The sequence below is a fragment of the Gavia stellata genome, chromosome Z, assembly GCF_030936135.1.
Source record: "Gavia stellata isolate bGavSte3 chromosome Z, bGavSte3.hap2, whole genome shotgun sequence".
Classification (NCBI taxonomy): Eukaryota; Metazoa; Chordata; class Aves; order Gaviiformes; family Gaviidae; genus Gavia; species Gavia stellata.
In genome coordinates, this window is record NC_082637.1 from 53,276,558 (window position 1) to 53,303,852 (window position 27,295).

Here is a 27,295-nt window from a genome sequence, read left to right on the forward strand (position 1 = left end):
GAACAGAGTAGGGCTGTTGTTAAATCCGTGAGGGAGCAGAGTCCAGCACAGCTGCGCCTTTCTTCCTGTTGTGGGATTTTCCCATTCAAAAGCAAAGATTGTCTGCCTTTGTTCGTCCACTGGGATACCAAAAAAGGCATGTTGGCTACGGCCCGTGCAAAAATCCTTGTCACAACCTGAAGCACGCCACAGATGTGACATGGACGGTCCCTTAGCTCCTTTACAAGACAGGCATGGCGGTAAGTGCAGGAGACAGCTGAAGCCAGAAAACACTGACAGGAATGGCATGAAGGTTTAAAGAAAAAGAAATACTGGGCACTGTTGCGAATGAGTGGTTTAGGCTGCTTAAAGAATCGCCGTTCAAGGTACTGGCAAAAGTGATTTTAATAGAAGTTTATAAATATGCGACTTAATAGAGTGAGTGGGATGCCCGTGGAGCCGTGCTAGCCACCGTTGTTGACTTGCATCAATGATTTTAGTGTTCATTTCATCTTGACTGAATTTTTAAATAATTGCCTCATTTTCCCCCTATGCTTTTCTTTTCTTACTTTTATTTGAAGTGAAACTGCTAGAGAAAGTCATAAAAGGCTAAGAAGAAAAGAAACACATAATTCTGGTTAGCACTTTTTTGTGTGATCACAGTGAACCCAACTGCAGAGTTTCCTTCACGCGAGCAAAACTCTCCTCTGTAGGGCTGTTGAGAAAATTGGCAAGTGGCCCATGCCAACCGAGGAGCGATGCTGGGACACAAAGTATAGAACTACAAGGGTAACTATTTATTCCTGTGCATGAGGTGTCCCAGCCAAATGGGGGCACCCCAAATGGGGTTTGACGCAGGGTTCTTCTCATCTTGGAGCGTTCATGTACAACACGATTTGAGTAATCACCAGCACCCAGACGATGCTGGGAGAGTTTCAGAGATGTGCTGGAGGGGCTGGGATGCTGGCGTTATTTTGGTTGCCCAGGGGTGTCTTTTATCCTGCTTAGTTTGATGGTGTTGATTAATTCTTTCCTTCGCAAATTCTCCAGAGCCTTGCATACTACTGATGTCAAACCCATTAGGCTATAGCTGCGCAGCTGCCTGACTCCAGTTCTTTGGGGAAGTGTTTTCTGTAGCTCACTAACAAACCTGCTAAGTCAGAGGTAGATGATGTCGGAAGTTCTTGCTCTGAGAGAGGGCTTCAGTTTCATGGGTGAGTTCTTTCTGAATTCTGAAAGAAGTTCCCTGACTCCTTTGATTCAGCCTGCTGAACTCAGTCCTTGCTTCCTCGCCCCACCTGCTCGAGATCATAATTTTTGTGAAAACGGAGACAAAGGATTTGTTTGAAGATCCTCTACGTACAACTCAAAACGGGAAATCTCCCTGCCTTCCTCCTGACTTGCCTCCTCCTATCCATTCTTTTTGTCTTTCTGAGGCTGAAGACTGCTCTAGTTCGATTTCCCTGGCTGTTTGTGGTTCTAATGCTTGTCATTCTATTCCTGCAGTTCTTCTCCCTGTGACACAGCTACCTCGTCCCCATTCCCGACTGCCTTCCTCTCCACCCGCTGCAGTTGCTTAAAGAAGACTTTGGTTCGGAGATCTTCCCCCCAAAACCTGAAAAAGGTGAGGGCAAAAATGCATCTGCCAGACAGCCAGTTGCTGCTTCCAGAATTGCCCCCGGTATCTTTTGTTTTGTTCTCTGCTCCCTTTGCACGTGGGACTGTGGCCTCTCCCCCGTTGGTCTTTCTGCCGCTGAATTTAACTAGAAATCATCTGGTAGCGCTAAGCAAAGCTTTTCAGTGGCCAGTGTGTGCAGACCTTCCAGAGCACTTCAGCTCCAGTCATAAACACCAGACTGGCCAGCATGGGCCTGTATGTCAGCGGAAGGATCCATACAGGAGATGTCTCTGGATCTGGCAGCCTTACATACTGCTGGACTCTGCCTCTCTTGAAAATGGAGATTGCCTGAGCCGTTGGGCAGCTCCTTCAGGCTCTGTAGGGGAAGAGAGCGAGCAGCAAGGTCGTGTTCTCGAGGATCTCGGCTTGAGAATGCCGTTTATGGAAGAGCCTCCTCCTAGACCTTGTCTCTTACAAACAGCTTGCTTAAGCAACCCTCTATGGTGCAGGCTGCCTGGAGACCTTGGGAAGGACCCATTGCTCGTGACCAGCTGTTTCTCCATCCCTGTGCTTGGTGTATGGAAGCTGCTCTCAGCGCTGACGCTGGGAGGTCTGAGGCCTTCTGTAAAAGCTCTGTTATCTGCTGGCTCTGGTTTTCCCAGACTGTGCATCAAATACAGCTTTGTTGAGCCTCAAGTGGGGCTCTTGTTCTTGTCCAGACTTTTGCTCTGACACCATCAAGTGCGGAGGACTGGGATTTTTCAAAAGCATCATGTTTCTCTTTGGGCTTCCTGGGGAGGGTTTGCAGTTGTGCAAGGCGTGTTGGGGAGCTCAGTCTTCCTTTGGGATGCTCTCTGTGGGACTGGAGGACAACTTCTTTGAGCTGCCTGTATTTCTGGAAGGCTTACCCACATCTACCTTCCATCGGAAATACTGCTTAGTGGCACTTGTTTTTTTTAAAAACAAAAGGAGAGAGGGGAGGGGTGTGTGAATAGCTGATGCGAGTGTACAGTGAATTATCTTCTCCTGCTTGGAGTAAATGGTTTTATCATTAAAAATATCCCTTCAGTGTTAGAAAAATCAGTTCCCTTAAAGATTGAAGTGCTTGCTGATGGATTCCTGGCTGACAAAATCCGCTCCCAGCTTGCTTCAATATGAAATCCTCTTTAAAGTGGCATTGAGATTATCTGGCGTGATTTCCTTCAATTAATCATACTTGTCTGAAGCCTGTATTTTTGTTCCTAAATACTAGGATCAGAAGTTCATAGAAACATCTTCTGTGTCTGGTTTAAATGAGTTAAAGCTATTGTCGTGTCGGGTTGAGGTTTTCTAATGTTATTTTTTCCTCTTTCAGAGGGAGATGAACATGCACATCTCGCCCTCCAGGAGCGAGGACGCCGTGTCTGGGTTCAAGCCCGTGCTATCCTCAAAGCTTGCGTCCTGGAGTTGGGCATGGAGGGGCGTCACCCTGGGAAGGTGTGGTGTGTTGTAGCAGTTGGTGCTGTGAGGTCTGGAAGGCACCAGCGCTGTGAAGTCTGGTGGGTGGTGGTGGGGTGGATGCGGCTGTTGGGGGGTCCGTCATTCGCATAGCCCCGCCCTCCCCCGCATGCTTCAGAATGTTGGGGTTCCGGTGGCAGTTTGTGAGTGGTCCCTCCCAGTTGGCTCAACGGACCCGGCACAGCCAGTAGATCCCGCTGGAGCTCCTCTGTCTGGCTTAAATCCCGCGGTGTTGGAGATTTAGAAGAGGTGACATCTGAATCTCCAGGTCTCCTTAGATGACCTTCAGGAGCTGTGGGCTGTGGATGGGGACTGGCTCTCTTTCCACTTCCTAAGTGGAACAGCTTTAAGAGGTGAATCTGCCATTTCCCTTCTTCTGGGGGTTACGGGAGCTGTTTGGGAGGTGAGGGAGATGTAAATTCACGGTCTTGAGCCAAATTGGATAGAGCAGAGATGGACTGTCATTTGCCTGACCTCAGTTGTGTATCCGTAATGTAGCTGTAATTGTCTCCGCCTGCAGAAGTGGACTGAGGTCCTATTTTGTTTTAAAGGAGATATAACAAATAAAATCAGTGACTCTAGTGCGCTGTCTTTCTGCCCAAATATGTAAGCATTTACTTTCGGATAAGGTAAGCAGTGCCTTGAACTCACTGGTTCTACTGAGTAACTCTCCGTTGTCTAAAAATGGGACCGAGGTTGGCTCAGACGTGGGTGTCTACATTAGAGACATTCGTGTTTAGTCAGATGAATCCCACCCCAGTCTCCTGTGGTCCTCATCAGGTCTCTGACAGCTCTGCTGTTAGCCCGTATGGAAGCCAAGTACAGTCTCTGTCTCTTTTATCTCTCCTTTTTTGTTTGTTTAGGGTTTTTGGGGTTTTTTTGTTTAACAGAAAGGAAAGTCAGTCTTGGACACTCAGCTGCAGAAGAAAGTTTGTGTTTGAAGATCACGCTTGGATCTTTCAAGTAGGTCTAATTAGATGCCTTTTCCTCTTCTGTTCATCCCTGATAAGCTTAGGCACTCTCTGTTTGTCCTGTTTCTGAGGACCGCTGAGGACCGCTGCCCAAGGCGCCTAGCATTGCACAGGGAAATTTCTGTATCTCATTTCGCACCATGAATTTTGTTAGTCAGCAGGCATGAAGTATTTTTAGAACATAAGCTAACTAAATTGCACTGAAGTGAAAAAGGTGCTCTGTAACATCCGAGAGATAATTCTGGAATGTAATCGGAATATAAATATTTTGAGCAAAAGATGCTTTAAGTGCTAGATAAAAATTATTAGCATAGTGCTATTTTCTTTAGTTTGGATTTTTATAGTTCTTCGATTTAAAGTTTGAATTTAAACAAATTTAGTTGAATGGATGTGGAAAACATGTTCAAATAGCCAAGCATTTCTTTCAAAGGAGAATAAGCTAAGTAGCACTTACAGTTTTGACTTTGAAGTGTTTTGTATGTTTGAATGCAAATCTACAAGTCTCTGTTGAATTCAAGTGGCCTAGAAAAGTGATCTTTTAATTCTGTGTCGCAAATTTTATGAGCCACCCCCTTCTAAAAAATGATGGTTGCCGTTGCTTAGTGGAGATGTAGACAATTAGTGGTTGGGCTGTGGCCTCTCAAGACACATCTTTCCTTTTGTTCAGAAGACTCTTAGGCTGTAGCAAGCGCCCAGACGTCACAGCGAAAATGGAGGATGCAAAAAAGAAGTCAGCAAGTTACAAAGGAGGAATGGGCAAGTAAAAGGCAAAAGCCTGAGTCCCATCTGTCCTAAATAATGAACTGCTCAGCCCTGGGCTGGTGGCACAGGCCACCTGCAATTCAGGGTGTCGGGCACAAATCTTCTGCAGTAAGGTACTTATCTCCTTCCTCACAAAAAAAAAAAAAAAAAAAAAAAAAAAAAGGAGATGCCTGTTACTTAGTTCAGTAAAGGGAAAAGAAACTTCTGTTTAGATGTGTGTGCAGGATGGACTTGAGGACAGAGAAGAAGGGCACCCTAATAGCAGTCTGCTGGGTAGGCTGAGGTGATGCGGGGAGTCTGCTCCCAGGGAAGCTGTTCCCCTTCGTAGAATTTAGTAACTGTTTTGTTGGGGGTTTGAAGCCGAGTTCCCAGCAGGCACACCATAACTCCTTTCTCTCTCTCTCTCTCTCTGGCCCGTTAATTGTCTCGATACCGCTCCAGATTTACAGAGAGTGGGATGCCCACCGTTAAAGGGAGGTTCTCGCCTCAGGATGCCTGCCACCTCGAGCTTAGCCTTGCGCTTGGTCCATGAGAAAGCCACGGCTCTGACTGCAAAGCTGAGTGAGTAGGGGATGCAGAGATGGGACTTTTGCAGGGAGCGCCTGAGCCGCCGGGCTGCTGGACAGGGTGAGACCCATGCCAGCCAATTCATCTTTTAGCTCCACATGCCTTTTGGCAGAGATGCAGGTCTCGTGGGGATTGTGGGGACGTGCTCCTGCATCTGGAAAAGATGGCTGAGTTCTGGCATAAGAAGGGCCCTGGGGTTTCAAGGTCAGAGTTGAGGCAGGTATGGAAGATGGCAATAGTTGTGATCTTTAGTCAAAAAAATTCCTTTTTGTATATTCAAGCAGTCTGGAAGATGAGTCAAAAAAGAGAAGCCGATGCTACACACACTGCGCACTCTTAAGTATTTGTTTTAAAATAGGCGTGAGGTCAAGCTAGAACATGTTTTGCAATTTGGGTATTTACTGCAGCAAATTTTCTGCTCTTTCTGACTGTTTTCTGTGACTTTCAGCTCGTTTCACCTCCACAGAAAGAAATACTGTGCATATGAAAGAGGCCGTTATGAATCTTCCCTTGGGAGATATTTTTTTTGTGCTCTGCTTTTAAATTACAATCTTTATTATTTATGCCGACGTTTAAAATAGCTTTCTGATTCCCTGGTTAAAGTATTCTGAACCTACTCCAGCTACATTTTACTATGCACAACTCCCACCAACCATCAGATTTTATTTCAAGTCATTTTTCATGAAATAACACACATCGCAGCCAGAATCCTGTGTTGCTGTTACCTGGTTTTCTCTACAGTTTCTCTACAGTTTTCCAGCTGTGTTCCTCCTCCCTGTGTTGCCAGTATTTCTTTTTATCTTAGAACACACAAGTTCCCATCCCATCCCATTCCCCTCCCTTCCTAAACAGTGCCCTGTAATCGTGTTACCATTTTTGTTGACCTTTTTGGGGATTCCTGCAGGTTATTAACGCCTTTTTAATGAGAATCCTGAGATTGGAACTGTTTTCTGAGCAATGTTTACTCAGGAATTGGTAGATTATTCCCTGTTCTCTTTTCCTTTACATCCCCTATTTCTTTTTTTGTCTGACGCCCTGTTATGTTCAAAGTGGCGCTATGGGAATAACTGATTTGGGGCTTTGCTGTCAAATCAATACATTAAAGAAAACCTGTGTTTCAGACTGAACAGAGATGATACTCAACCTAAAATATTTAGAATGACTGGGGAGATTTTTTAATGTTTTCACCCCTTTTTAAAAGAAGAAAGAAATTTGACAGTTTTCAAAATGAAAGCGTCATTTCAGACAGAAAATAGAAAATTCTGGTTTTCCATTTTCTGGCCATGTTTGACTTCAAATCATAAACAGTTTCAGTGTTCACTGAACTTTGTTTTTTGGTGGCCAAATTACTTCCCTAAAAGTATTTGTTTCCCTCAGAGTCATTCCTTTTAACACTTTTTGAGCAGTATTGAGTGCATATGTCTATATGTTCCTTCTGTTTATGTATCTCTATTTATGTGTAGGCATAGAAAGCGAAGCAAATGTCTTTATCTTAGTCATGCAGATCTCACTTATTTGATTCCACTGTGGTATAAGAGCATGGGATAAGTGGTGGTTACTGGGCTCAAAAGTGGAAGCTTGACCATAAAGACCTAAGCAGGTCTTTGCAGAGAGATAGTGGTGGCATTTCGAACATTTGGCCCCTTTAAACAGTGGTATTTTACTTGCGTTCATGTACCTAGATATCTAAATCCTGGGGAGGTTGTGTTTTAGATGCCTTCGCTCTATTTTTGGTTCTCATTTGACATCACAATTGTGTGTTCCAGATCACTGGGCTTCTGACGGAGCCACATGAGCAGCCTCATTCACGTGCTGATGGCTGTGAGAAAGCAAACAGGTTGTCACAACAAATGTTCCTAGCCGCGTCCTACAACGGCTTCTGTAGCATGAGGGTTTTGTGTTCAAATGGTTCTGAAGACACGTTGAAAATCTGGAACAAGCCCAGCGCTTGTCCTCAGGGATGTTTGCAAATTCATGCGACTTCTAAAATGCACACAGGATGGACAAAGGAAGGATGCTTGTGATTCATTGTTATTTTGAAAACAGACTTTGAGTTATCATCATGTTTTTACTCTTCCCTTTTCCTTGCCAGGGAGTGAAGCCGATTTCAGCTCTTCAAGCAGCATGGGTGGTATTTCAGCGCCTGAAGTCCACGTGTCTGCTGCTGGAAGCAAAAGATCTTCTTTTTCTCTCAAGTAAGCCAAGCAATCTTTCGTGAATAGTGCAGGTGTCACTAGTGCAGAGGTAGACTACTCTGTAAGGTCTTGCAGCTAATACAGACAATAGCAGTACTGTGAGTTTTAAAACAATTTGGGTGATGCTGTGCTCTCGGGCAGTACTTATGTTGATGAGACCTGTGATATGAGAAAGAAGAAAAAAAAAATACAAATGCTGTGTGTGGAGACCAAAACCAAAGAGTTCAAACTGACAGGACTGGTTTCCTGCCCTTTGTGGAAGAGCTGGCAGGCAGGCTGGGACTGGCAGTGGGATAGCCCTGTGCTTAAGGCACGCACGTCTCCAAGGTCGCAGCTTGCCCCAGTGTACAGAGGTTGGCAGAATGATGCTTAATGAGCAGTTTCCTGTCTGTGTCATGAGACTGTTGGAAAAATAAATGTTACTTAAGTGCTCTCTAGGTTAAACCTAATAAGTAAAGGTACTGGCTGGGGGAAAAAGCAATACTAGATATAATATGAAGCCCTAAAATCACCTTACTTGCAGCAAGATGATGTGTCATTTCATAGATTATTGTGCATTTAAATGTAACTTTACGTTAGAGCATACTGACCTACTTAATTGGACAGAGGTCCTCTGTAAGAATGCTCCTTCAAATGCATGGCTGTGTTACGCACAGTCTGGGCAAATTCTGCCTCACACAAGAGTTGATGCTGTACTGTACCGAGTGGAAAGAGATGTCTCCTTTGCAATATGTTCTCTTTTAACTGTTTGGCTTAAGTCGCTGTGAAACGTTTCCACGTTGTCACAAGCCACAGTCCTGCACTTCATTGTGAAATGGTTATAAAATGACCCAAACGGCAGCAGTGCGATGAAGGTCTGCAGCAGCCACTCAACCACCTGTTCCTTATAAACTGTTCCATTTTCGGAGAAGGGAGGAAACCAAGTGAGATGATTTTGAGAAGAGAGCTTGCTTCATAATTCTGTGGTATTTCAATTTTTATGTTTAAGGTTTCTCTTTTGCTGTCTGGATTTGCCTTTTACCATATTTTTTTGAAACCAGCCCTTCCGTTACAGTTTAGAAGAACAACTGGCATGAGAGGATGAAGTTAGCAGCGTCGTAGTGCAGAAGGCAAAGCAAGTGAGGAATGCCCCTCGAGAAGCTGTCCTCAGAGCACCCCAGCCCTTTGGCAGCTGTCAGGCAATGCAGATACCAATTGCTGTCAAGCACACAGTTGACAGTGCGATTATTTAGTAAAGAGTGGGAAAAGAAAGGTAGATATGTATGAGGGAAACTGGAAGGAAGAAAGAAAAGGCTGTGCTTTTTTAATACTCTTTCAGACTGCTCACAGTGGGTTTCGAACTATATCTAAGCAAGTGAGTAGCTGACAATGGCAGCTGAAGCAGCCGGTATGCCAAAGGCAGGAAAGAACAGTGGCTCAACCAAAATCTGTTTTCACTGCACGCTGTGATCCTTCAGGCTGCTTGCTGAGGAGCTTGAAAGCAGTCTTACAGCAGACCTCCGTGGACAGGCATCTCTATGCAGACCTGGCTGGGAAAGGCTGAAGTGTGGTTCTTTTGGCACTAGTCCAGGCTGCAGTTCTCTCATTACTTAATGGAGTCAGAGGTTCAGGGAACGTGGATGATCTGATGGAGTCACTGGGAACCGTGCTATCCACTGAGAAATGTGAAAATGGCTGAGGTTTTCCTAGATCACGTAATTCAGACTGAGTGCCCCACAGTCAGTGAAAGAACGTGCAGTGGCTGATGACTTTGGGACTGACTTTCTTCACGGCCACTCACAGTTACCTGTCTGTTTTAGTGTTTAGACAACTTTGTGTGTAAAATAAGACACATAATGGATTGCGTGATGAGGATAATCCAATATGCCGTAACCGTGTTGCTTCCCCTGCAGCCGTGGCCCTTATGGTCGGAATAATGGATCCTTATCCTACAAGTCCAGAGCCAGCCCACCTGCTTCTCGTGAAAAGGACCCTTTGTCAAGACTGGGCAAAAGCCAGCTGTGTCCTGCTAACGTCCGCCAGAATTACGGGGCTTCTTCAGCCAGCAGGAGCAAGCCAGGCTCATGCAAAGGAAGCGACAGCAGCTCAGTGATGAGGCAAGTCTTTATTTCAGCATCCCAGTGTTCAGCGCACTGACTTACCGTCTCTGCACGGTAATGTGGCATTGGCTGTCTGGGTTGCCGTGCAGGTCAACTTGCTCCTCAGCATAGGTGTGACTCCTCATATTGGTGGCTCGCCAGTCAACAGGGTGCTCCATCCCCTGTAAAAGCTTTATTGTTTCAGCACTGTAAAATTCAAGGTTACTTTTAGTCAAAGCCCCTTATAGTTGTTTTTCACTCCAAGGCAGGCTCCTTGATGTGGTTTCATGGCATCAATTCCCATGTGGATTTACTGGTTCTTTTGTATAAGGGTCCTTTCACTTTGGAGAGTCTTGGATGGGGTAGTATAGAAAATATGATACACTCAGGTGAAAATTCACCCTGCCCAGCCTTAGGCACCTCTCTGTGCAGTTTCCCGTACAGGAAAGAAAACAGATACCTGTCAGAGCATGCAACACGTATTGCAGAGAAGAAATTGCCACCACGCTGCTGCTGTTGCCCTCTCTCTCTCTCTCTCTCAGGCAACTCAACAGCCAAGCATGTCAGATATGCACCTAAAGCTAGACAGGATGAATCTAGGTTTCAGGGTGCTCAGCTTCCTACCTCACATGTGGAGCTGAACGCAGTCCATACACTACCTCACCTGACCGTGTCTGCAGCTGGGTGCCTTTGCCGGTGGCCCGGCTGCCTGCCCTTGGGCACACCACCTGTTTAGGGTGAGGGGTTGGCTAGGTGTGTTAAAGTTAAATGTCTCCCTGCACTGAAGACAAGTATAACAAATAGCAAATTTTGCACTATAGCCACAAATCAGCCATTTCCTCAAGTACTTTGATTTGCCGGAGGGAGTCACTTGTGCAGACGGTGAGGAGCCCCAAATGAGTCAAGCTTTGTATTAGTGTATGGGATGTTTTTCTTTTTGCCAGGACTTAAGAACTGTAGGAGCCATGTTATGTGATGGTTTGATTTTTTTTTCTTGTCACCATTTCTTGTGGTGACAATCACAGCGTGAAGCCAGAAAATCCAGAGCAGTGCTTGACTCCTCTGCAGCAGAAGGAACTTACAGTGCGGCATTTGAAAACAAAGCTGAAGGAATCTGAGAGCAAACTTAAAGAAAGGTATATTTCACTTCAGAAATCAGAATTAGAAAGACTAATTCAGGAGCATTTAGGGGTGGGAATCTTCTGGACCACATAAAGTCTTCATTAAGAAATTTGAAATATGATCAATCTGATTGGGTTTGTTTCAGGTATTTCAGGTTTCATAGCATGCTCCGTGAATACGTACCATGCAGTTTAGTTATGAATATGGCTGCCTCTTTTCCCTTTTCTGAACTTCCCTAGCAGAATGTTTTTAAAGGGTCATTTTTTACCAGTCTAATTTAGCATTGAGACCTTTTCTACATAAGAGTTTCGACTTGCAAGCATGTTATTACCTTAGTCTCCTGTTCTACTTGACTCAGTGAAAGATGACTACAACTGTCCCCCTTCTCCCCTAATGAAAGAAAAGCTCTTACACCAACTGGTGTGCCCGCTTGTGGTTTTGTCGCTTAGATACTGAATTTTTCGCAAGAGCCCTTTGTATGGATGCTGAGCAAAAAAGCGACAATGTGCATTCCACAGCAACAGACGTCATCTCTGTCATCTCTTTTACTAAAGCTGCACTCTGAGAGCTGGCTCTCCAGCACACACAGCCCAAGCGGGCACAAAGGGTTGTTTGAGTGGAGCCCCAAGGCAGAGTCCCAGGGACCCCTTGGACCAGCTCGGGATAGCCCGACCTCTGCATCTGGGAGGGCTGGATCTCAGTAAGGGCCCCCTCTCCCCACTTGCTTGCAAGTCAAGGCAGCAGCCTCTGGCTCCATGCTGGGCTGGGTGGGTGCAAAGCAAGCCAGATGCCTGCAGCCCCGAGCCCTCCTGCTGTCTGAGGCCAGTGTTGGCTCTGGCTGTACGTGACGAGCTGCTGGCAGGCACGGGGGACGCATCCAGGCAGCAGTTCCTCATTTCACAGAATCACAGAATCATTGAGGTTGGAAATGACCTGTGAGATCAGCTAGTCAAACCATCAACCCCACACCACCATGCCCACTAAACCGTGTCCCACAATGCCACGTCCACCATATTCCTTGAACACCTCCAGCGATGGTGACTCCACCACCTCCCTGGGCAGCCTGTCCCAATGCTTCACCACTTTCTCAGTATAGAAGTTTTTCCTAATATCCAACCTGAAGCTCCCCTGGCGCAACTTGAGGCCATTTCCTCTAGTCCTGTCACTCGTCACCTGGGAGAAGAGACCAACACCCACCTCTCCGCAACCCCCTTTCAGGTAATTGTAGAGAGTGATGAGGTCTCCCCACAGCCTCCTCTTCTCCAGACTGAACATCCCCAGTTCCCTCAGCCGCTCCTCATCAGACTTGTGCTCCAGACCCCTCACCAGCTTCCTTGCCCTTCCTTCTCTGGACACGCTCCAGCACCTCAATGTCTTTCTTGTAGTGAGGGGCCCAAAACCGAACACAGCATTCGAGGTGCGGCCTCACCAGCGCCGAGTACAGAGGCACGATCACCTCCCTGCTCCTGCTGGCCACACCATTTCTGATGCAGGCCAGGATGCTGTTGGCCGCCTTGGCAACCTGGGCACATTGCTGGCTCATCTTCAGCCGGCTGTCAATCAACAGCCCCAGGTCCTTTTCTGCCGGGCAGCTTTCCAGCCTCCAGCTTTCCATTTCCTCCAGGGTGAGGCAGTAGGTGAGATGTTAAGCGCTGCACTGGTTGGACCTTACCTAGAGCCAGCACTTGCACCTCAGAATGTCCAGGATCAGAGCACAGCCCACAAGGCTGCTGGCTGTGTGGCGAGGTCGGTGACTCTAGTTAGCAATCAGCCGGCGTGTCTGGGCAGCCGACTTACATCTCTGCCAGCTCCGTCGAAGGCAGCAGCAAGTGCTGCATGGAAAAGCTTGCTTCTTTCTTGGAGCATCTCCGCAGCATAGCCATCCCAGTGCAGTGGAGCCTCACGTTGACTCTTTAACTGACCGGTCAGCAGAAGCTTTATAACTTTTTTATTTTGCTACAGGAAAACAGAAATAGAAGAACTCAAAGCTCAGCTGGCACGGATGAAGGAAGACTGGGTTGAGGAAGAGTGTCATCGTGTGGAGGCAGATCTGGCCGCCTTGGAAGCAAGAAGGGAAGTTAAACAACTCAAGCAGGTTATTGAAAGCATGAAAAACAGCTTGGCTGAGAAAGACAAAAAAATGCAGCAATACTTCATAGACATTAGCATTGAAAACAAGAAACTGGAATCTTTGCTGCAGAGCATGGAGATGGCTCAGAGCAGCTCTGTGAGAGGTGAGCAGTGCCTGGAGCACAGGTGTGACTCAGAGGGGAAGCCGTTGGTGTTGTGTGCCACAATGCCAGACAGCCTCACCACAGAGGACCAAGCTCTGAAGGAGGTGGCAGATAGTGGGCTGCTTCTTAATGAGGGCACAGCTAACGGGACTGATTCCTGTGAAGACAGTTTGACCACCATAACCTCTGAGTTGAGTGATCCAGCTCCCTCCAGTTCTGCTGTGAATCAAGAGATGCTTGAAAATGTTTTGGATGAGAAACTAACTTCTTTCCAGGAGGAGGAGAAAGTCAGCAACGTGATGGTGGAACAGGCCATCCAGACTGATGTGGTGGCATCTAGCCTAGATGTGGAGCAGCTCATTCAAAACATCTTCAGAGCTCAAGATGCCTGTCCTCTAAGCCCACCGTCTTCACTGAAGGAACTGGGTGAATTTTCTCCTGGAAGGTTCAGCGACTCTGGTATCGTAGTGGACTTAACTCCAAGTCATCTAAACGCTGCCATCCTTTTGTCACCTATGGAGTCTCCATGCAGGAAGGTGGAGCACGGAGTTAATGAAAACCATTTCGTGAAAGAACGTGATTTTACAGAACCTCATGATGATGAAGCCTTTGGGTATGTCAAGACAGGAATAAAGAAGAGATACTGTAGCAGCTCCTGTTGTACCAACTATCCTGTGAGCTTTCCGTACTCGGAGAGGAGGAACAGATCCCGTTTACAGTATTGGAGCATTGCTTTGTGTTTGCGGCCTGGTGGCCCTGCACTCTTTACACCATACACCCTTCGAGATGAAAACCTGAAGTCCACTCCACCCCTGGGCATCGGCTGGCTGAGGCAGAGAGAAAGAGGGATGAGAGAGATCATAAAAAGTTATTGTCTATTCTGGTAGTCCACCATTTTGCTCCTGACTATTTGATCGGCACTATAAATTGTTTCGAAAACACATTTCTTGTTTCAAAATGAAAAAGCTGAACCCTGTAGTTCCACAAGATGGTTTTAACTGGTGTTTTTAACAGTACTGCTGCCTACAGAAATAGTCTTCCTGCTCCCAGGCACTGTGTCTCTCCCCTGTGCTGATGTCTTTCTGGTGCCAGCACATCTGCACAGTGAACATGACCAGGGAAATCAAGGAGAATTACAGCTAGCGCTCTGCCATGTTTGTTTGCTGAATTAGCCTGAAGCTCAATCAGTTTCCCTGGCCGGTTCACTGAGCAAACGTACAAGTGCTTTGCACTGGCTCAAGGGTAGCATGAGATGCGCATGGGAACAGATGGCCGGAGAAAGGTGGGGTATGTCTTTAGGCAGCACTAACCTGAAACATTTGTGAAACTACAGTGTTAAGCGAGGGACGTGGAGACTGGTTCCCACTAAGGGTATCACTCATGTACTCCAGAAAGGCTGCTAGTGTTTACAATTTGTTGTCCAAAGAGTCAATTCAATTTAGAGGTAAAACCCATATTTCCCAGGAAGCTTCAAGCACATCATTCATGCCTGTCTCGTGCAGTGCTCTTAATCATTGATGGGAGTCTTCAAACATGTTACAATGCTAAGCATAGGTGTGGATACACTTTGAAGATTGATGTTGCTTTAAAGTCTTAGTGAGTTGGAACCTGATAGTCATTTGAGCCCTTTGAAATACTTTGTATAAATGTATGGTGTTTTAACTTACTGTTTATTTAATTGCTTTATTGTAAATTGCCTTTATAATCACAAGTTCAGTAAAGCATGTTAAAAATGTTAAACATGTGTGAGTGTTTTCTTGTAGCAAAGCTATACAAAATAGCCCGTCTCAGCTGAGCTATCAGGCACAGGCAGAGCTGGAGGGGGCACTGTGTCAGGGCATAAGGAACCATCAGGACCCGGAGAACACCTCATTTCAGCTCCAAGCATAAGCACTCAGTCAGAGAAAAAGGCTCTAGCCGGTCTGTGGCCACCCGCTCTGCCGCATCCACGCTGCATTAAAGATGCAAGTGACCTCATCTTTAACCCAATGCAATCTTCCAGAAGCTTGCAACTTCTCATTTCTGCACTGCCAGGAGAGTATCAGTCTTCCTGGTATTTAACAGAAGTCCAGAAGGCCTCGTTTGACCCGGCCGAGAGGCATGCAGTCTCCGTGTGCCCAATGAGATGCCACTGTGACCATCAAACCACGAATTCTCCGTGTCCCAAACTTGAGATCTGTGCCTAGGTCAGATGAGGGCAATGCTATCCAACAGATGAAATAGTGGAGTTTGTCTGGCTCCACCCAACCATTCATCAACACCTTACAAAGAAGGCAATTCTTACTGTCTTGCTTGCTCAGTTACTTCTCTTTTAAACAAAACTTGTGTCAGAACCTACTTATGACTTAGTTAAAATTTCTGGTTTTCTAGGCAGAGATGGTCTAGGCCGATAGCTCCCCCCATCCCTTCCCATTCTTTTACAACTTCACTGTTCCCTGTGTTACAAATCTGTAATATAAAAACTCACCTACACAATGTACGTAGGTGAGCAGACACTTCTTTATTGCAGCGCTGGACGCACAGGGGATCACTCCACCTCGTGTGCATGCTTAGTTTCTCTGCTACAAAGGTTATAGACAATCAAAGTACACATATTCATCATATTTCCAGGAAACAATTAACATAGTCATACCGTTTCCGAGAACTCATTAATATATGTAAATGCTCGTGACGCATGCGCCTTCAGGTACACAGGTGGTCGTCCAAGGTCCTCTGGTGGTCGTCCATAGTCTTCCTCATGGTGTCCTTCAGTTGAACCCAATCTTTGTGCATGCTGAGCTTGGTTGTAAAATTCCATTCTTGGAATCTTCCTAAGTTTTCCTCGGTTTACTGATCAGGCCGACAACTTATCATTGTCTTGACAAGCAAATTCTACCTATTCACGATGCTACATTGTTCAACAGTTAGTTTATGATTGAATCACAGATAATTCATACCTAGTTACCTTCATACAGAATATATATAATTTAATTTTTATTAATCGCTCTCTGGATTATACTATTCTACCAATATCCATCCTTAAAACAATCAATGGTTAGTTCTATTAATATTTATTGATTGGCATTCTTGATATTTGAATCAAGGTGGGAAAGGTAAGGAATTTTCCAAGCAGCATCACTGGTGCCTATCAGGTCACATTGTCACGGGACTCAAACAAGACTTTTCTATTCAATTCTTCATCGTTGCATCTCGTTACTCTTAGTTCCTTGGTATGGAACAGCGACTCCCTGGTGAGGTTCCTATGGTTATTGTTTCTAACTGAACAATCCTAACTTATGCCTTTGTATTTTATTATTTTATTTGTTAATCAAATTTAACCTTTCTATATGATCATATTTTGATTATTTTAGAAAACCAGAGTATTTACAACTCCTGTATGCACAGGGACTAAGGCTCAGGCACAGAATTTGCTGCCTTCACTCATCTGTCACAAGATAGGAAATCCATACAACCCATGAATTCAGGGATAATAGCATCCACACAGCAGAAGATGGAGAAGGTATTCACCGAAGCTCTGAGTGGCACCTAAGAACCACAGGGACTCCCCTCTTCCTACACACTTTTCCTTCCCCCAGACATTAACTTTTCCTCTTCATTAAAGCACTGTTGCCTTCTACTGCATATTTACCTTGCACACTTTTCCGAGAGGAATTCCACTGTAAATACATATAGTAAGTGTACAAAAATGGCATTTGAGAAGTGCTGTTAACTGAACTGAGTTTTCACAGTAGCTTTATGAACAGGAGGATGCAATTTTTTTTCAGTTATACTACCTATGGAACGAGTATAAGGTGGGAGGATTTTTTTCCCTAACTGTAGGAAATAAAAGAATTTCTGCTAGAAATACGAATTTACCAATAGAAGTAAGTGGTTAAATCGCTCCCCTACGTTCACAACATCAACCTTCCTCAGAAAGGAGCGGTGTGCACCACTGTTCTGTAGTGATGCCCCTGCTGGTAACCACTGCAGTGTTGTAAATGGCCATGGTAGCGCAGGAAGCTGCAAGTGACAAAGTGACAAGAAATCCACTTTAGTGTTCGGCTCTAACTTGTGCTCTACCATAGTGGCCTCTACCAGGAGTACATTTAGAGTTGCAGGTCAGCCATAACAAGTAATTTTCTTCTGCATCGGTCAGTATGATCTCCCATGGAAAACAGTGAAGTATTTAGAAAGACTTTGATAAAAAAGCAAAAGCAGACATTCTTCATCAGGCAGGAAGCAAAGGCGTCTTTAAAACTGTTTAATGACATGTTTCAGGTAAGCACAGCTTCTCAGACTAATCTAGTCTTAGGCAGTAATATTTGTTCAAATACTGTACAACCTAAAGCCACTCAGTTCTCAAAGTTTCAGAGTAAGTGAGTCAGTGAGAGCACAGGACAGTTACAAGGCCTCGAGCCTATTTAGAAAAATCTGTCGAATGCTTTGAGTACCACGATTATCCGTATTGTCGCATTCAGACCAAAACAATTTGACTTGTCTAGAACATCGAGTTGTGTTCCCCCCGCTTTCCTTCAGCAGAGGCATCAGCAGCTCTCCTCTTTGTAACGCAAGTACTACAAACATTTTCCGCATGGTCAGATGAGATGATAACTTCTAATACTCCCTTTCACGTGTTCAGGATCTGTGTTGTAGTCTATTGTTCAGTACAAATATATACAAGGTATTTCTATTTCTCATTTAGAATCATGGTTACATTTGATCCTCAAAGTTGAAGGCCGTCTGTGATCTCCCAAATACAATCCCCGCAGCATGCAGACATCAATCCGTCTTACCTGAAATTCTTATTCCGACACCGACAGAGGATGTGACCTGAGCAGCTGAGGTTTACAAGAAGTTTGTGCACTCAAGAGTGAAGTGACACAGGATATGCGTCTGGATCCACGTCGCCTGAAAGAAAATGACTCGCTGCTAAAAGGCACACAAGGGGTCCAGAACTGGACTTCAGTTTCAGGGGGGAGTGGGGTTTTTTTTGGGGGTGGTGGTGTAACACAAAGACGTACCTGTCCAGTGCCAGTGCCAGCAGAACACAAGCTGGCGAGATCTCTGTTTCAAACGTTTTTAAAGCCGTTTTCAGCACTAAACAAGCATCGCAAACACACGTCAGTGAAGGATCCACAGCCGTCAGTAACTAAACGAAGTAAATCCGACACGAATGTCATACCTGGGACTTGAACTGGGGCTCCTCGCCCCCGCGCACCCACCCCGCGAGCACACCCGAGGGGTGGCCCGAGGGAAGGAGGCAGGGCCCCCCTTCTCTCCAGGACCTCCAGCCGGGGGTTCTTCCGCAGCCGCTCCCCAGCCCCGCGTCTGCTCCGCCCGCCCGCCCCGCTCCGTGCCGGAGAAGACCTTTCCCAGACGCCGTCCACCCGGGGAAGAAGCGGAGCCGAACCCCCGCGGGAAGGCGCCGGCCCCGCCCTCACCTCCGCGGCGCCGAGCCGCGCCCGCCCCTCCCGCGCCAGGGAGGGCTCCGGCAGCGCCCCGCCGCCCTCAGCGCGGGCCGGGGGGCCCGGCGGGACCGGCCCTCCGCGGCGGGGCCCCTCCTCGGGGGCGGCTCTCCCGCGGCGAGCCCGCCCCGGGAGCGGGCCGGCGGGGCAGGGCGCCGGCCCCCGCCTCGTCGGGGCCGGCGGGAGTCGCTCGGGAGCGCCCGGCCTGCGGGAGGGCAGTCTGCGGACCCCCCCGCGAGGGGTTCCGCGGCCCGGGGGGAAGCGCCGGGAGGGCAGCCGGCAGCCGGCAGCTCCCCCCCGCCGCCCCCCCGGGTCTGCAGCGCCGGGGGCCGAGCGCGGAGCGCAGACGGGGCGAGCGGGCGCCCGCGCTGCCGCCTCCCGCGGGGCCCTGCCGGGGTTTCCCCGGGGACGACCGGCGGCTCCAAAGGCGAAGGAGCAGCCGCCCGTACAGCGGGAGGTAAAGCACCGTCCCTGGGGCCAGACCCACCCCTGCCGCGGCGGCAGAGCTTGGCGAGGGGCGAATCCGGTCCCTTGGCCGGGAGGGGAGTGGGGCGTGAAGGTGCGTGCTGGGTCACCCCTCCTCCCCTGCCTTTAATGCACAGCTTTAACTCCCTTCCCCGTACCCAGCTCCGCCGGAGCTTCACCAGAGGTTGATCCCAGCGATTAGATCCCTTGTTATCCAGGCACTCGTGTGCAGGAACTCTTACTCTCTTCTTTAGGAACTCTTCTTTAATCCGGTGGTTTTTCCCACCCTCCATTCCACCCTGAGCTGAGAGACTGTGGTCAGGCACTGGTCACAGAATTTTATTTTAAAAAGAAACGGGAATCATCCAGAGAACACCGAGGAGTTCAGAGCTTGTGAAGTGTGGAGCACGGTGGCGAGCTGAGCTTTTACTGGTTTCTTCTTTGCAGGAAGAACGCGCAGCACAAGCTAGAACACAAGCGCCGTGCACCTCCAGGTAAGCCAAGTTGTTTCATACAGCTCAAAGCAGGGGGAAAAAACAACCCCAACCCAGCAACGGATAGAAAAATGGGAATTAAATGCTTTCAGCTGCTGTAAGTGAAGAACACTGTATTTGCAGCTTGCTGCGTATTACACTGCGCTCTCGCGAATAAAAGATGGTATAGTGTGGTATTACCGGATCTCTGTATTCTGCTTCCCCCCTTCAGAGCTGGAGTCTCACAGTGAAAACAGGGAATATATTCAGGTGTTACTGAAGTGTTTCTCAGCATTTCCAATGGACACTTTGCCTTTTTTGGTGCTTTTTCTTGATTATTGGAGTTGGAGACTTTTTCCGCTTGAAATCCCAATGCAATAAACAATTCAGAGCGGAGCAGAGCCGTCATGGCAATTTAATGGTAATGTGTTTTACTGCAAACAATCGGGATTATGACATTTTTAAGGAGAAATTGCACCCCGGCTGTTACTGAAATTCGTAACCAAGAAAACTCTCCAAACCAAATGAGAGTTTAGAAAGCCGACACTGGTTTATTGCAGCGCCGGGTGCATGGGGGATTTCTCCCACACCGGGTTAAAATCATGACAGGTATTTAAAACAGTTGACAAAGTTAGTTATGCTTACTGGCTCTACCCCTTAATTGACTCTTGGTTAATACCTTTCTTAGTTCATCTTATAGTTCTCTTTTAATTCACTACGCATGCTCAGAGAGTAGGGGTCTTAACTGGGTTGGGGGCTTTTCTAGCTAGGAGGTGTGTTCTTTAGCATTATCATGAGGTTATAGTGAGGCAGGTTAACTCTAGGGCACTATTTTGGCATTCCATTCTATTTTTCTAAGATTCGTCCTTGCGTCTCCAAAATGTAGGCATTTGAAATCTTGTCTTGATTCAGAGCAGGAGTAGAGAAGCAGTTTAGGGTTTGGAAGTGAGATGTAAACTAAGCAAAAAGTGAGGAAACATAACGGATTCCCAGCACGGGGATAAAAAGGGAGAAAGGAAACCCAGGGCTGTGCCTTGAGGTCTGTGCTAGCAGAAGGATCAATGTTCTCCCCTGCAATGTGGGACTGCATTGCTCAGAGGAAGGCAGGGGGAAACATGGCTGAAAGGGGCCAACTTTATTGTCCTTCTTTTTTCAGAAGAAAACAAGTATGAACGCTGCTTGGACAAAGAGGATTATGGGCTGCCTGTTTGGGACTTCATGATTGGCACTTCATGAGGTTGCAGTTAGGTAAGTGATCTCACTGCAGTTATTCAGGAGGAAAAGTTTTGATAGCATCTAAAATGAATGAGTGTTGCAGTTGTATTCCTTTCTTTAACCGAGTGCTGGAGTTTTTCCTTTATGGGTTGAAGTGGGGGTAGTGGATGCTCCCATCTGCATCCCTGTGGTGGTGTAAGCTGTCTGCGCCAGTACTTCCCTGCTCTCCCTGGATCCTCATTGCAGCTCTGGTCGTTGCCTTTGCTGTGGCTCTGTCCTCTGCAAGACGCCAGACGTGTCCAGTTATTCTGTGGGTTTGGTCTGGTGAGTGCAGCACTGGTGGCAGGAAAGCTATGTTTCTGATGTGCCTGTTTCAACCCCCACCCAGGGGCTCTGGTGTTGGTGTTCAGAAGCTAGACAGTGCCTGTGCTGTCAGGTCTCATCTCAGAGCCTGCAGCAGGGCTTTTGGGGATGCTGGCTGATAGTGCTCTGTGTCCCTCTAGCACTGCAGCAAAGGAGAGGTTACTAATGCAACATGGCTGCCTGTTGCCCTTGGCTGTGTGCTCATTTGTTTCTGCAGGAGGGTAAGAGCTATGTAAACAACACTTCTCAGGGGACGGGGGGAAGGATTTGGAGCCCTGTAGAGCAGCTCCCTGCATGGATTAACTGTTACCTGTGCCTCTAAGGAGACCAGGGCCAAGAGCCTGCTTTGGTCAGACCCTGCTAGGGTGGAGAAGGGTGGCTTGTCTGAAGTGCTGAGGTGGGTGGCTTGCTTCTGCGCTGGGCTGTGTGCAAGTGTGATCCTCCCCTCTCTGTTTCCTTGGGACTAACTACAGTCTGTGCTGCTTGAAACGTGTCCTTTGAGCCAGAAACACAGGCAGCCAACTGAGAGCCACGTGTGAATCGGGAACGGTGGCTCCAAGCTGAACCTAATGGTGAGAGTTGGATATTGTGAAGGAAAACAGAGGCGAGCTCATGGGGCAGAGAGGGTGTTGGCAAGGGAAGAGGGCCTTGTTGGTCCCTGTGGGGTTGCATGTACAGCCCCAGGAATGGAGAAGGAGCAGCGATGTAAACCCTGTAGTTCCTCTGAGTTAATGGTCCTGAGCTACCGTGGTGGTGTGAATTTCAGCTTCTGGGCTCTCTTTTTGAAAGTGTGGGTCTCCCCTGGGGAAGATGGCTGATGCTTCATTTTGTGGCTAGCTTGCAAGTGTTCTTGGAACTGATAAGCCCTGTCCTGAGGAAGAAGCCTGGAAGAGACGTGGTCTTCCCTGTCTCAGCTACACCTGTGCATCTGGCAGCAAGCTCTGTGAGAGGGATGGTCTGTCTTAGGACTTTCCACCTGCAAGCATGGTGAAGCCCAGGACTGGGTCAGAAAGCGGTGGCTGCAGTCTTCTACATCCTGCAGGGCATCCTGAACCGTGTGTGTAGGTTTGCAAAGTACGTACACCCATGTTGATTTTAATTTCAGGTCTGTTGCTGTTTAAAAATGGCAGCTTGGCAGGGCTGCCTGGTGTCTGTACCCACCAAGAGCCATGGTTATGGTGAAGAAGCTACTGGACAAGCTGGCTGTGGCCTCCCCCTGCTCAGCTGCCAGCACTCTGGCTGGTAGCGTACACCTGCAGCGACACCTCCCCACTGTGCTCTCTGGGAATGCAGTGTATTCCTACCCCTCAAAGTCCCCATTAGCTCGAAAAAGTAATAATCTACAGTGTTCACCTTCTGTGCCATCAGAAATGAAGCAGCTTTGGCAGAACGTGTGTGTTTTGCAAAATGCCGGAGTCCACTGAGGGCTTTGTGTGCAAAAGCCGAGAGAATCCAAGAAAGCTGCTTTTTGCAGAGGGCACCAGTCCCCTTCAGCTTGCTCACCAGGGTCTCCGTGGCTCCCCTTTCATGGGGCTGCATCAGCTATTCCCTGCTGCCTGCCAGGATTTTGTCTGGGTGTTTAAGGCCCTGGCAAAGGGAGTTGACCTCCCTCGGGGCTGGGAGCAGGTTTTGCAAGGGTTACCCAGGCTCTCCCTCTAGTGATGGGTGCTGCAGGGAGGCTGAAGAGCCTGGCTGAGCGCAGGGATAGAGCTGGGGCCCTCTGGGTGCTGCGCTTCTGTAGCCTGGGTGGCTGAAATTAGCTCCTGCAGAGAGTCTTGGTGTGGTCTTCCCAAGTGGTGACCTCTTCAGGGCTGTCATTTGGAATTTCCACAATGATAAACCATGTTGCTGTGCGTGCTGGTGTAGTTGCCCTCCAGGTGATGGGCTTGGGTATGTCCAGCCCAGGGTCTGGCAAGAGCAGATGGAGATTAGCCAGGAGTTGAAATAAGGGAGTTAATGTATGAGAGTTGAGATGTGGGAAGAGGAGCCAAGGAGAAAAAGGCTTTGGAGTCAAGGCATGCGCATAAAAAAATGTCAGCATAAGTTTCTCCCTGTCCGGCATGTTTGAGCTCCCCCGTCCCAGACTTGTCTTGTATTGTGAATTCTGCTTTACTTTGGATTGAACCTGTCTAGGGAAAAAAACCTGCCTAAACTTTGTGCAACATCTGTAAGATCTCGCTGGGTCTTCATCTAGATGAGAAAGTAGAGTGAAATAGCCAGGCTATGGGATCCATATCCCAATGTCCCCCTGGTAGAGTGGGGGTGAATAAGCTGGCCTCTGCTGCTGTGAGGCGGATGGAAGGAAAGCAGTGGCTGGGAAGAACTGCAGGTCACATCTTGCCCCGGTTACCTGACCTCGGAGCCCTGTGTTTCCCTCTGTCAGTTCATGACTGGCTCGTCTCTGTGGCAGTGTAGGGAACATAAGGCAAAAATGAGTTGACGCATGGTGGGAGGAGGATGAGCCCAGGTTGTGCTCACGCTGAAGGCACCGGAGGGTGATGTGCTGCATACCAGGGGTGACACTTTATTGCGTGCATTTGTATTTTGTCGCTCAGTCCTTGGAAGAGACTGTACGCTGAGAAGCAGACGTTGCGCTACGTGCCTGTCCTGTGGCACAGGGTGAGCCCTGCCTGAAGGCTTGCTGTTCCCCAGGAGCAGAATGCACGTGCCCCCAGGTGAAGTGCGTTAACGGCTGTGGGACTTCTCAGGTCTAGTTGTTTAGGCAGGAGCCTTTTTGTTGGAGAGGAAGTGTGGGGAAGAGGAACAGGTGACCTGTTCTTTTAGATAATGATTTCACACTTTGCAGTCCTGTGGCATTTGCCCAAGGCTGAGTTTGAAGTATCCTGGATGGCTTCTTAATGAAATACCAGTGATGCTGACTGTGAAGCAGGAATTAACCTCCAGATATCTGCTTTGGAAGTGCTCTTGTTTGCCATCGTAGGCAACTTGAGTTTTCCACCATGATGGAAACAGCCGGTTCTGTTTTCCTAGTCGCAGAAGCATCTCTGGCCTTGAAATGGGCATGAGGGATTTGAGGAGAACTCTGCAAGCCCTGAGCTCCCTTTAACCCTGTGTCAGCCCCTGCACAAGAGTGCTGGGCAGAGGCACTCGGGTGAAATGCATCCGTTTGAGTGGACCAGTAGTGTGCCCCGTGATGGAGCTCAGAGCCCATCTGGAGCTCCTCAGTGAGGGAGTGAGGGGGAGCCTGGCTTCAGCGAAGAGTGTAGAGCTGTGTCTGTTGGGCTGTGCTTGTCAGGGTGTACTTATTACAGCGCTTCCCTGAGAAATGACAAGGTTGGCTGTGCCGGTTTGTGCATTGGTGTCACCTGTGCCGAGCGCCCCGCCACAGGCAGACTGGGAGGTGCGAGGTGGCAGCCGAGCAGGTGAGCCGGTTGGACTGGGGTGCGAGTTATCACTGCGTGAGCAGGAGAAGAGCAGATAGTCCCTTTTGAGGGCAGTGCTGACGCCTCCGTGGGGTGTGTGTGAGTTGATTTTTAGGCTCTGTTGACACACCGGCTGTGTCCAGGTGGTGTGTGGCTCTTTTCATGATCAGTGCTGCGTGCTAGCTTGCTTGCTTTTCCCCATGGGATGCCGATGTGACTGCACCGGGGCTGCGGGTTAAATGTGGAGGGGGATGGAGGCTGCCTGCCTCGCCACTGCTGGTCTTGGCCCCCTCGTCTCGCACGTGGGCTTTCGGATGTTTTGGCCTTAAATCTTTGTGTGGCCCAGTCTGTAAATGAGGGACGAGATGCTTTATTCTTGCTCTGTCTATAAAATGCCGTGAAGGCTTGTGATGCAAAATGCAACAAATGGCCTAGCTCGAAGCGACTGCACAGCCAACTCACCCTAACTATCCTTTCCTTGCTTTCTAAATCCATAGGTGATTTCCTGAGAAGCAATTCCTGCCTACGTCGAGGGAAAATCCAAAGGCTAGACTGCTCCAGGAAGGTGCAGCTTGCTCCTAACAGGTTGTGCAGCCTTGCCCCTGACTGAAGGGTGGGAAATAACTCGGTGAAGCCAAAGTCTGCTCTGTAGAACCTCAGGGTTACAGCCAGTGCTGTAGTGTTACAGGAGGAGTAATCCAGTCAATAGGGAATATTTGCTGTTCTGGCGGCCAGTAACGTATGTGTGCTGGATAATTGGGTACGAGGCTGGAGCCAGCCACAGTGAGGCCGTGGGGTGGTAGTCCTGCCTCTGCTTACCTGTCTGCTGTTTAGCACCTTTGAATTCAATTAATGTTGATGTTTTTCCAGAGCTTGAAACTCCTTTGAGATCTGGGCATGAATACACATAAATATTTCACTTGGAAGGTTTTGAAAATTGAGATTAAAAGATCTTGGCTTGGCTTGAGGTTCACAGGAGCTTGTCAGAGAACTCGGCTGATGCCTGACCTCTCAGGGTCCTGGCTGGTGAAGGCAGCTGGTCAGGATGTGAACATCATCAGCTCTGACCCTGCCTATGGCCGCTTGCTCCTGACCTGCAGACCGATTCGTAGTCCTTTGGTTTCTGCTTTTCCACTCCAAAGTTGCTGCCTGCATGGAAGCTGCGATGCATTGCGAACCAGAATGAAATGTGGTCGAGATGCCAGGAAACTAGTAAATAAAAAGGGAGAGTTGATGCAAGTAGCAAAGCCAGGATAGCAGAGATCAGGTGCTGGGAGAGGCAGTTGGGAAAGGGAAAACAGTACTGTAAATACTTAAGGCAGGAGCCACAGTTGTGAATTATAGCATGTGGAGCTGTGGAATCTTCAGCAGACCCTTGGAAGGGAGCTTGGTCCACCTCACTGACAGCTGAGGGTTGAAAGTTTATTAAAAGAAAAAACAGGAAGGTATAACACTAGGCTCCTATTAACTATCTCGGCTGTGGTAGAGCTTTTGTAATAAATGGCAGGATGACAGTACCGAAGTGATAAAATACAGAGGGAGTGGACTATAAAGTTGGCGGGTGAGGCTTCCTGGGTAGCAAGACTTGATTTAGAAAGCACTCAGCCACTTAGCAGTGGGCTGGAGGGACAAGAGCTTAGTCCTGGAAACTGTGCTTCTCCTTTCCTGGCTTCCTTGAGATGCTGTTTCTATGGTAATGATAGCTAAGCAGGTGATTTCTAGTCCCGAAATGTGATCTTGCTACTTAAGCCTGAACAGGGCAAGAAGATTTAGCTGAACAAAATTGTTCAATAGCATCCTGATTCTCACTTTGAACAGATCTCCTGTCTGACTCTTCCAGCAAAGTGTAATAGGAAGGCAAACTAACCAATTAGTCCAGAGAGAGATGGTTTATCTTTGCAGAAGGAAGAAGAAAGAGGATTTATTGTGTATACGGAAGCAAGACTGAGCCACTAGTCTCTGCTGCTACAAGAAAAGCTGGGTATGGCGTGTTGTAGTGCAGAGTATCTGCAGAGTATCCCCAGCCTTTAAGTTTGGAGGGCGATGGGTTGGTATCGGACCAGCTCAGAGGTTGGTGCTGCTGCTTCAGCACAAGTGATGTGGGGTCCCTTGAAGTAAGAGCACTGGCACATGGCATAGTGCTAGCCACAGGATCTGTATAGACATGAAGCTGTGCCTTTAGGTGAAACTTCCCGGTTTTTTTCTTAACATCCATCAAGAAATTGGCTGTTTATTCTTAATTTCCTGTCTTTTTCAGCACAGCATCATCAGAGAGCTGTTTAGTTTTATTGTGATGAGGGAAGCTGTTGGACACATGCACAAAGGGATCTGGATGCTTAAGGGCCATAGCAAAGTGCTCACCTTAACTTTTTCCTGAGCGCAGCTTTTGCCAAGCTCACGGGCCCTGAAGGGCCCCTCTGTGCCTGTATTTGTGCTGCTGAGCCTTCTGAATTTTCCAGGTCCTGGCATGACTGTGTGACATCTCCACACACGTGTTGGTTGTGAGCGTTGTGCAAGGATGGAGTTCGGGGATTTCTGATAACTCCTCCCCACTCTCTTCAAAGGCTCAATCTGGCTCAATCCAGCAAAACTAATGAGAAAACAAATGCCCAAAGAGAAGTAATCCCCAAAACATGTCACATCGAATCATGAAGGAGAAGCTAATGGGGCAGAGCCACTTGGTTAGAGCGTGTGTATTCCGCTCTGTATCATTAATTTCCTGATGTTAAATATTTCAGCAGAAACTTGGGGACTTCCAGGACTATGCAGGTGGCTCTGATCACAAATTATTCATCAGTGGCACTTGACCAAGAAAAGCCTTTCTGAAGAAAGGCATTTGTGTAGCTCTTGCTGGTGTTTTGCATTTCAGCTGACTCCCTCCGCCTTCCTGAAGGAGATGTCTCTCACCACGGAGCAGAGGCTGGCCAGC

At 47.8% G+C, this 27,295-nt stretch overlaps 1 pseudogene; it reads left to right on the forward strand.

Annotated features, from left to right (window-relative positions):
* The first annotated feature begins 233 nt into the window (after positions 1 to 233).
* Positions 234 to 13,821, forward strand: LOC132320728 (syntabulin-like; annotated as a pseudogene).
* Positions 13,822 to 27,295: the final 13,474 nt, after the last annotated feature.